The sequence below is a fragment of the Corythoichthys intestinalis genome, unplaced genomic scaffold (assembly GCF_030265065.1).
Source record: "Corythoichthys intestinalis isolate RoL2023-P3 unplaced genomic scaffold, ASM3026506v1 HiC_scaffold_24, whole genome shotgun sequence".
NCBI classification, from domain to species: domain Eukaryota; kingdom Metazoa; phylum Chordata; class Actinopteri; order Syngnathiformes; family Syngnathidae; genus Corythoichthys; species Corythoichthys intestinalis.
The window spans coordinates 94,212-105,118 of NW_026651593.1; the positions used below are offsets into that span (position 1 = coordinate 94,212).

The 10,907-nt window shown below is 36.2% G+C and overlaps 1 long non-coding RNA gene across 2 annotated transcripts; it reads left to right on the forward strand.

Moving 5' to 3' along the window:
• Positions 1–359: 359 nt before the first annotated feature.
• On the forward strand, positions 360–2,914 carry LOC130911285 (uncharacterized). 2 transcript variants are annotated; one of them, XR_009061997.1, is made up of 3 exons: positions 360–614; positions 1,527–2,008; positions 2,335–2,914. It is a non-coding gene; the product is annotated as an uncharacterized LOC130911285 (long non-coding RNA). The 2 variants fall into 2 exon arrangements; XR_009061998.1 differs by having other exon boundaries at positions 360–1,172; positions 1,821–2,008; positions 2,335–2,911.
• Positions 2,915–10,907: the final 7,993 nt, after the last annotated feature.

Sequence of the window (10,907 nt, forward strand, 5' to 3'; positions counted from 1 at the left end):
ATTGTATCACATTCTAGTAGTTACATTTGAAAATTTCGTTCTAGGACATTTGGTTTGAGCGCAATCATTAAACTTATGTCAAAAAAGCCATTTAAGCCTTTTCACAGTGAGATCTATGCGATATAGCCGAGAAATGTAATTTTGATGTTAACTCCCAAACCGCTGCGCAGAAGTCAACTAAACTTCACCCAATAGTGTATTGTATCACATTCTAGTAGTTACATTTGAAAATTTCGTTCTAGGACATTTGGTTTGAGCGCAATCATTAAACTTAATTAAAAAAGTCATTTAAGCCTTTTCACAGTGAGATCTACACTGTAAATGCTAACATTCAAATTAATTAAACGTGATAAGTGAACTAAACTCAATTTTCATCAACCTGTTGTGAACACTACTTTTAAATAAGTAAGTAGTAATTTGGGGTTGGAGAACTTGCTTAACTTGATATATCCCAGTTAAGTCAAATTAGAAAAAATAATTTCTTGTACCCAGTGTCCTTTGGGCGTTCTATCAGACATGCGCAGATCTGCCCTGCCCACTTTCGCGCTCTTTCCAACACCTTTCTCAGTTATTTTCGCCATTGTGGGTTTACTTGTCCTCAGCACACTGATTTGGTAAGTACATATTTTACTCTTTTGTAAACCGTCGATTTGTCTTGTTGTAGTGTAGTAGCCTGTGTGCTGCCAGGGAGGAGAAGTGTCAATTACATCAAATATCACCGCTAGCAAGCATGCTATATGACCGTGACAGGAACCTCATCATTTTCAGAAACAAATGTAGACTACAGTTTATGGTAGACTCCCATTTTATGCCGGCCGGCGTTTTGAATTCTTGACAGACGGGGCTCGTAACGTTTTTAGGCGATGGGAGAGGTTTTTAAAACCGATTTAAAACAGTTACCGAGCGGTTTTAAGTTAGGTAGACCGAGGGGAGGTTCGCTTCCTGTTTTAAAAATAAAAACACTAATTCTATCGTTAGCGGGTGTTTTATTTTGTGAAACTAACAGGAAGTGCCTTAATCACTACGGCTAGCTTGAGTAGCGCCGAATTTGCACGTTGTGGATCTAAACGGCTACTTTCTCACGTAAAAATGTTAGAAATGTCGATAAAGTGATTTATTTACAGAGTTAGTGCTAGAATTAAGTCAGCTTCAGCCTGTCTATTTCGGCTCAGGTAAGAGCTAAATGCACAGTCAGACCTTATGTGCGCCAACGTAATCGGTTCTTGCGTTGGAGCAGGGGTCCCCAAACTACGGCCCGCGGGCCGGCCGGACACGGCCCGCCTCCACAATTGGTCCGGCCCCCTGAACCCCCCCCCCCCCCCCCCCCCATAGTGTTATTATTTCCTGGCTTTTTTCTGTGAAGAACCCAGACAGGGTTATTTGGTTATTATCTATTTAATTAATTGTGTTATTATTATTCATTATTATATGATATTATATTATGTTATAATTATTTTTATTTTATTTTGTTCCAAGAAGAATTCAGAAAGGGTTATTTAATTATGGCTTTCTGAAAACACATTTAGGCACTGCTGCAATCGTCACACTTTTTCTGTTACAAACTGACCCGGCCCCTCATCAGAGAAGGGAAAAGTCATGTGGCCTTCACAGGAAAAGGTTTGGGGACCCCTGCTTTAGAGTGTTTGTCATCTGCCCTTCCATTTGCTTTTCTTCATGTGCAGTGCTCCCCCTCCATGTTTGATCAAACTGCACTGATAATTTGAAATTGTTTTAAAATGCATTAATCGCAAAAATCAGAGGACTAGATCACATTTCCCCCTGTTATTTCACCACTTTAACTTTGGTCTAACCTAATATAGGAATACAGATAGAAAGAGTGCAGAGATCACACTCGACGCCATAACAACCTGGTGTGTTTAAGGTTGGTCATTTATGTGCCTATATTTTGAAATTGTTGCCTTAATTTTGTGTTCTTTTTCACCATCCCCCAATCAGGCTGAAGCAAATGGTCAAAAGTCCACACATACCTCAGTCTCAGCAATTACAGGTATGTTTCATACACTGATCAATGAATCATTTGATATTTGTATTTGTTTCATGGGTTGGGATAACAAACATGCATTAATGTTTTTACAGATGGATTAAGAAATTAATTGTACATCTCAATTTGAATGTTCAAAAATAATCAATTACGTTAATTTAAAAATAACTCATTGTTAAACATTTTAGTTTGTGAATATTAAAATAATTTATTGCAGATTTTAATTTGTGATTAAAAATAATTGGACATTTTAATTTGTGACTGTTAAGAAAAAATTTAACTTTTTTTTTTTCTAACAAGTTCTCAATGCTGAAATTATCATGTCTTTTCAGGTCAACCAAAGCAGTATTCTCTAATGCAGTGGACTTGCAAGTACTGCACATTTTCTGCTGAAAAGAGCCTACTTGCTTAAGCATTACCGCTTAAAACATGGATACCACACTCGGACATCCCTACTCCCATGTCTTCATAAGGACTGCCTCTGCACATTTAAATCTTTTAATGCACTCAAAGTACACCTATCGACATGGCACTCTCAAAAAGATGCAGGCAAAAGTGGAGAAACTGCATTTGACCGTCAGTTGTGCAACTTTGTGGAGCCCTGCTCAGAAGCAGACTTCTTTACCCATTTGCGAGGACATCTTAAGCTGAGGCAAATGGTTACTTGCCCATATCAAGACTAACTTTCAGAGCAGTATTTATTCGACCTTCACTGCACACAAAAGCAAAGAAATGTGAAATGTGTTTGAGCCATAGTGTGGGTAGGACATTTGTGTCTAAATCATTCAATCCCAATAAAAGTTGCTTTAATAAAAAAAAAAAACTTATTTTTAATCAAAGAAAAAGAACCTTTTGCAAAAATATATTTTTTTGAAAATATATATATTTTTAAATATATATTTTTTTTTATTGACGTGTCACTTTTTTTTTAAAGGAAAAAGTTTAAAACTTTTTTTTTAAAGTGGAAAAAGTTTTGAACGCATTTCTTTTTTTCTTTTTGAAGTGGAAAAGGTCTTAAAGGCACTTTTTTTTTTGATTGAATCATTTTGACACAAAGATACGACTTCAACGCTACTTCCGACATGTTTGAGTGGCAGGTGACTACACCAATGGCATAAAAGAATGACTAATGGCCACCAGGGCTCCATCGAGCCATCGGACTCTGCTCGAGTCCAAGCCGAAAATAGGGCACTGGTACGGGGGGGTGACATCGGCATCTGACCGGAGTGCCCGCGCTGGTATGGTGCGCTGCTGCTTAATGTGATTCAAGAGGGGAACTTCACCCACTGCCCTGACGTGACGGTTGGCAATCGGGGTCCAACCGCAGTGTCGCGACGCGCCGGTATGGGAGTGGCCCGACACTAGCCTGCCCAGTAGCCCGCGCCGGGAGCCCCGTCGCTTCAGCTTTGAATGAGTGTCGTGTCAGTCGCGGGCCGTCTACTCAACAGCCGGCCTCCGCGCCGGGGTAGTGATATCAGGGTCCGCCAGTGTGCCGCAACAGGGCACCGTACCATCGCCGGCACACCGGTGAGATGCCGATGTCACACCCCCGTACCGGTGCCCTATTTTCGGCTTGGACTCGAGCAGAGTCCGATGGCTGGATGGAGCCCTGGTGGCCATTATTTTTGCTTCCTGCTTTTATGCCATTGGCGTAATCACCTGCCACTCAAACATGTCAGAAGTAGCGTTGAAGTTGGATCTTCGTGTCTAAATGATTCAACCGAAAAAAAGTGCCTTCAAAACTTTTTCCACTTCAAAAAAAAAAAGTGCCTTCAAAACTTTTTCCACCTAAAAAAAAAAAAAAAAAAAAAAGTTTAAAACTTTTTGCTTTTCAAAAAAAAGTGACACGTCAATTAAAAAATAAAAATTAAAAAAAAAAATTTTTTTCAAAAAAATATTTTTGCAAAAGTTTTTTTTTTCTTTGATTAAAAACAGTTTTTTGATTGAAGCAACTTTTATTGGGATTGAATAATTTGGACACAAATGTCCTACCCATAATATGGCTCAAAAACAAAAAGGATTGCTTCGATCAAAGAAAACAGTTTCAATGAAAAATAAAGCGTAAATTTCTGAGTCTCAAATATTTTTTCACATTCAAACCTTTTTTTCTACAATTGTTTTTTTTTTTTTTTTTTTTTTTTTAATTGAAGTGATTTTATTTTGAAAATATACATTTTTTGTTTGAAGCAACTTATTTTTGGATTGAATAATAAAGACACAAATGTCCTAGCCAAAATGTGGTCCAAACGCAGAATTACATCAATCAAAAAAGTTGTTTCAATAAAAAAAAAAGAATTAAATTTTTTAAAAAAAATTTCAAAGAAAAATAGTTTTCAAACATATTTTTTGACTTACAAATTTATTTTTGCATTCAAACAATTTTTTTTGATTGACATGACTTTTTCTTTGATTAAAAAAATAATAATATATATATATATACTAATGAAATATTTTTGAATAGAAATTACTTTTTTTTTTTTTTTTTTGAGGAAAAAGCTTAATATGAAATTAGAATTTGAATAAAAATAAGACACATATTCTTGGTAAGATTTTAGGTTTCTCAGGTGTATAACTCCAGTACACGTTTTGCATTTACTCTTTTAGTGATGTGAAAAAAAACAAGTATCTTGTTTACTGTATCAGGTGTTAAAGTGAAATTTGAATTTGAACTGAGTTGTGTGTTTTAAAAAGAGTTCTGTATTTTTATGTTTATTTTATCACTGCTGCACAGTTTAAACCATGGCACAATGTTGATTGTAGTTCCAGTTTTGATCACTAATATTGTTGGAGAAATCAGAACTGTTAGCTTTACCAGAGCTCAAGCTCATGTTGTAATGGGAAACTAGTTTGACGCCATGTCTTCAATGCCGAGTTAATGTCCTGAAATTATGATAATAGGATCTCGCCTGTTAGTCTTTGGAAATTACAGGATAGGAGTGGACATTGATGCAGTTCAGGTATTATTCAGTAATTTCTGTAGCAAAAGGTTATTTTAGGTACTTATACTTTGTATGAGGTGCAAAATGTTTGCAAAAGTAGGTTTATAATTAATCCACTGATTGTTCATTGATACTGAGCATTAACCAAACACCGTTCAGCCTGCCAGGAGCCAGTGTCTCTCATTAAATGCACTTTTGAGCATTTTAAAGTAAATTTTAATTCCATTGAATTAATCCAATGAGTGTTCTCCATTTATTGTGTTTTGGGGGTCATTACTGTTAGATAATGTGTTTTTAATGAAATTAGTATGTGCAGATGTAATTTCTATTGTGGAATTCTTTTAGGTCAAGAAAATTAAGTTGACCTGAATATGATGGGAGTACTGTGCACTCAAAATAAACAAGTTACTGTAATCCAGTTATTTTAGTTAGTTTGAGTACTGCCAACTCAATAAAAACAAGTGACTATAATCCAAATTTTTTAAGTTAATTTGAGTACTGCCAACTCACAATAATTAAGTTAATCAAATCTAATTCATCTAAGTCAACATAAATTAATTTTTTTAGGGCAGCAAGTTTGCATATATTTTTTTAGTAAAGTCAACTTTTAATATTTTACAGTGTATGCGATATGGCCGAGAAATGTAATTTTGATGTTAACTCCCAAACGGCTGCGCAGAAGTCAACCAAACTTCACCCAATAGTGTATTGTATCACAATCTAGTAGTTACATTTGAAAATTTTGTTCTAGGACATTTTGTTTGAACGCAATCATCAAACTTAATTAAAAAAGTCATTTAAGCCTTTTCACAGTGAGATCTATGCGATATGGCCGAGAAATGTAATTTTGATGTTAACTCCCAAACCGCTGCGCAGAAGTCAACCAAACTTCACCCAATAGTGTATTGTATCACAATCTAGTAGTTACATTTGAAAATTTTGTTCTAGGAAATTTTGTTTGAGCGCAATCATCAAACTTAATTAAAAAAGTCATTTAAGCCTTTTCACAGTGAGATCTATGCGATATGGCCGAGAAATGTAATTTTGATGTTAACTCCCAAACCGCTGCGCAGAAGTCAACCAAACTTCACCCATTAGTGTATTGTATCACAATCTAGTAGTTACATGTGGAAATTTGGTTCTAGGACATTTGATTTGAGCGCAATCCTCAAACTTAGGTCAAAAAAGCCATTTAAGCCTTTTCACAGTGAGATCTATGCGATATGGCCGAGAAATGTAATTTTGATGTTAACTCCCAAACCGCTAAGCAGAAGTCAACCAAACTTCACCCAATAGTGTATTGTATCACAATCTAGTAGTTACATTTGAAAATTTTGTTCTAGGACATTTTGTTTGAGCGCAATCCTCAAACTTAGGTCAAAAAAGCCATTTAAGCCTTTTCACAGTGAGATCTATGCGATATGGCCGAGAAATGTAATTTTGATGTTAACTCCCAAACCGCTGCGCAGAAGTCAACCAAACTTCACCCAATAGTGTATTGTATCACATTCTAGTAGTTACATTTGAAAATTTCGTTCTAGGACATTTGGTTTGAGCGCAATCATTAAACTGAGGTCAAAAAAGCCATTTAAGCCTTTTCACAGTGAGATCTATGCGATATGGCCGAGAAATGTAATTTTGATGTTAACTCCCAAACCGCTGCGCAGAAGTAAACCAAACTTCACCCATTAGTGTATTGTATCACAATCTAGTAGTTACATGTGGAAATTTGGTTCTAGGACATTTGATTTGAGCGCAATCCTCAAACTTAGGTCAAAAAAGCCATTTAAGCCTTTTCACAGTGAGATCTATGCGATATGGCCGAGAAATGTAATTTTGATGTTAACTCCCAAACCGCTGCGCAGAAGTCAACCAAACTTCACCCAATAGTGTATTGTATCACAATCTAGTAGTTACATTTGAAAATTTTGTTTTAGGACATTTTGTTTGAACGCAATCATCAAACTTAATTAAAAAAGTCATTTAAGCCTTTTCACAGTGAGATCTATGCGATATGGCCGAGAAATGTAATTTTGATGTTAACTCCCAAACCGCTGCGCAGAAGTCAACCAAACTTCACCCAATAGTGTATTTTATCACAATCTAGTAGTTACATGTGGAAATTTGGTTATTGGACATTTGATTTGAGCGCAATCCTCAAACTTAGGTCAAAAAAGCCATTTAAGCCTTTTCACAGTGAGATCTATGCGATATGGCCGAGAAATGTAATTTTGATGTTCACTCCCAAACCGCTGCGCAGAAGTCAACCAAACTTCACCCAATAGTGTATTGTATCACATTCTAGTAGTTACATTTTAAAATTTCGTTCAAGGACATTTGGTTTGAGCGCAATTATTAAACTTAGGTCAAAAAAGCCATTTAAGCCTTTTCACAGTGAGATCTATGCGATATGGCCGAGAAATGTAATTTTGATGTTAACTCCCAAACCGCTGCGCAGAAGTAAACCAAACTTCACCCATTAGTGTATTGTATCACAATCTAGTAGTTACATGTAGAAATTTGGTTCTAGGACATTTGATTTGAGCGCAATCCTCAAACTTAGGTCAAAAAAGCCATTTAAGCCTTTTCACAGTGAGATCTATGCGATATGGCCGAGAAATGTAATTTTGATGTTAACTCCCAAACCGCTGCGCAAAAGTCAACCAAACTTCACCCAATAGTGTATTGTATCACAATCTAGTAGTTACATTTGAAAATTTTGTTCTAGGACATTTTGTTTGATTGCAATCATCAAACTTAATTAAAAAAGTCATTTAAGCCTTTTCACAGTGAGATCTATGCGATATGGCCGAGAAATGTAATTTTGATGTTAACTCCCAAACCGCTGCGCAGAAGTCAACCAAACTTCACCCAATAGTGTATTGTATCACAATCTAGTAGTTACATTTGAAAATTTCGTTCTAGGACATTTGGTTTGAGCGCAATCATTAAACTTAGGTCAAAAAAGCCATTTAAGCCTTTTCACAGTGAGATCTATGCGATATGGCCGAGAAATGTAATTTTGATGTTAACTCCCAAACCGCTGCGCAGAAGTCAACCAAACTTCACCCAATAGTGTATTGTATCACAATCTAGTAGTTACATTTGAAAATTTTGTTCTAGGACATTTTGTTTGAACGCAATCATCAAACTTAATTAAAAAAGTCATTTAAGCCTTTTCACAGTGAGATCTATGCGATATGGCCGAGAAATGTAATTTTGCTGTTAACTCCCAAACCGCTGCGCAGAAGTCAACCAAACTTCACCCAATAGTGTATTGTATCACAATCTAGTAGTTACATTTGAAAATTTTGTTCTAGGAAATTTTGTTTGAGCGCAATCATCAAACTTACTTAAAAAAGTCATTTAAGCCTTTTCACAGTGAGATCTATGCGATATGGCCGAGAAATGTAATTTTGATGTTAACTCCCAAACCGCTGCGCAGAAGTCAACCAAACTTCACCCATTAGTGTATTGTATCACAATCTAGTAGTTACATGTGGAAATTTGGTTCTAGGACATTTGATTTGAGCGCAATCCTCAAACTTAGGTCAAAAAAGCCATTTAAGCCTTTTCACAGTGAGATCTATGCGATATGGCCGAGAAATGTAATTTTGATGTTAACTCCCAAACCGCTGCGCAGAAGTCAACCAAACTTCACCCAATAGTGTATTGTATCACATTCTAGTAGTTACATTTTAAAATTTCGTTCAAGGACATTTGGTTTGAGCGCAATTATTAAACTTAGGTCAAAAAAGCCATTTAAGCCTTTTCACAGTGAGATCTATGCGATATGGCCGAGAAATGTAATTTTGATGTTAACTCCCAAACCGCTGCGCAGAAGTAAACCAAACTTCACCCATTAGTGTATTGTATCACAATCTAGTAGTTACATGTAGAAATTTGGTTCTAGGACATTTGATTTGAGCGCAATCCTCAAACTTAGGTCAAAAAAGCCATTAAAGCCTTTTCACAGTGAGATCTATGCGATATGGCCGAGAAATGTAATTTTGATGTTAACTCCCAAACCGCTGCGCAGAAGTCAACCAAACTTCACCCAATAGTGTATTGTATCACAATCTAGTAGTTACATTTGAAAATTTTGTTCTAGGAAATTTTGTTTGAGCGCAATCATCAAACTTAATTAAAAAAGTCATTTAAGCCTTTTCACAGTGAGATCTATGCGATATGGCCGAGAAATGTAATTTTGATGTTAACTCCCAAACCGCTGCGCAGAAGTCAACCAAACTTCACCCATTAGTGTATTGTATCACAATCTAGTAGTTACATGTGGAAATTTGGTTCTAGGACATTTGATTTGAGCGCAATCCTCAAACTTAGGTCAAAAAAGCCATTTAAGCCTTTTCACAGTGAGATCTATGCGATATGGCCGAGAAATGTAATTTTGATGTTAACTCCCAAACCGCTAAGCAGAAGTCAACCAAACTTCACCCAATAGTGTATTGTATCACAATCTAGTAGTTACATTTGAAAATTTTGTTCTAGGACATTTTGTTTGAGCGCAATCCTCAAACTTAGGTCAAAAAAGCCATTTAAGCCTTTTCACAGTGAGATCTATGCGATATGGCCGAGAAATGTAATTTTGATGTTAACTCCCAAACCGCTGCGCAGAAGTCAACCAAACTTCACCCAATAGTGTATTGTATCACATTCTAGTAGTTACATTTGAAAATTTCGTTCTAGGACATTTGGTTTGAGCGCAATCATTAAACTGAGGTCAAAAAAGCCATTTAAGCCTTTTCACAGTGAGATCTATGCGATATGGCCGAGAAATGTAATTTTGATGTTAACTCCCAAACCGCTGCGCAGAAGTAAACCAAACTTCACCCATTAGTGTATTGTATCACAATCTAGTAGTTACATGTGGAAATTTGGTTCTAGGACATTTGATTTGAGCGCAATCCTCAAACTTAGGTCAAAAAAGCCATTTAAGCCTTTTCACAGTGAGATCTATGCGATATGGCCGAGAAATGTAATTTTGATGTTAACTCCCAAACCGCTGCGCAGAAGTCAACCAAACTTCACCCAATAGTGTATTGTATCACAATCTAGTAGTTACATTTGAAAATTTTGTTTTAGGACATTTTGTTTGAACGCAATCATCAAACTTAATTAAAAAAGTCATTTAAGCCTTTTCACAGTGAGATCTATGCGATATGGCCGAGAAATGTAATTTTGATGTTAACTCCCAAACCGCTGCGCAGAAGTCAACCAAACTTCACCCAATAGTGTATTTTATCACAATCTAGTAGTTACATGTGGAAATTTGGTTATTGGACATTTGATTTGAGCGCAATCCTCAAACTTAGGTCAAAAAAGCCATTTAAGCCTTTTCACAGTGAGATCTATGCGATATGGCCGAGAAATGTAATTTTGATGTTCACTCCCAAACCGCTGCGCAGAAGTCAACCAAACTTCACCCAATAGTGTATTGTATCACATTCTAGTAGTTACATTTTAAAATTTCGTTCAAGGACATTTGGTTTGAGCGCAATTATTAAACTTAGGTCAAAAAAGCCATTTAAGCCTTTTCACAGTGAGATCTATGCGATATGGCCGAGAAATGTAATTTTGATGTTAACTCCCAAACCGCTGCGCAGAAGTAAACCAAACTTCACCCATTAGTGTATTGTATCACAATCTAGTAGTTACATGTAGAAATTTGGTTCTAGGACATTTGATTTGAGCGCAATCCTCAAACTTAGGTCAAAAAAGCCATTTAAGCCTTTTCACAGTGAGATCTATGCGATATGGCCGAGAAATGTAATTTTGATGTTAACTCCCAAACCGCTGCGCAAAAGTCAACCAAACTTCACCCAATAGTGTATTGTATCACAATCTAGTAGTTACATTTGAAAATTTTGTTCTAGGACATTTTGTTTGATTGCAATCATCAAACTTAATTAAAAAAGTCATTTAAGCCTTTTCACAGTGAGATCTATGCG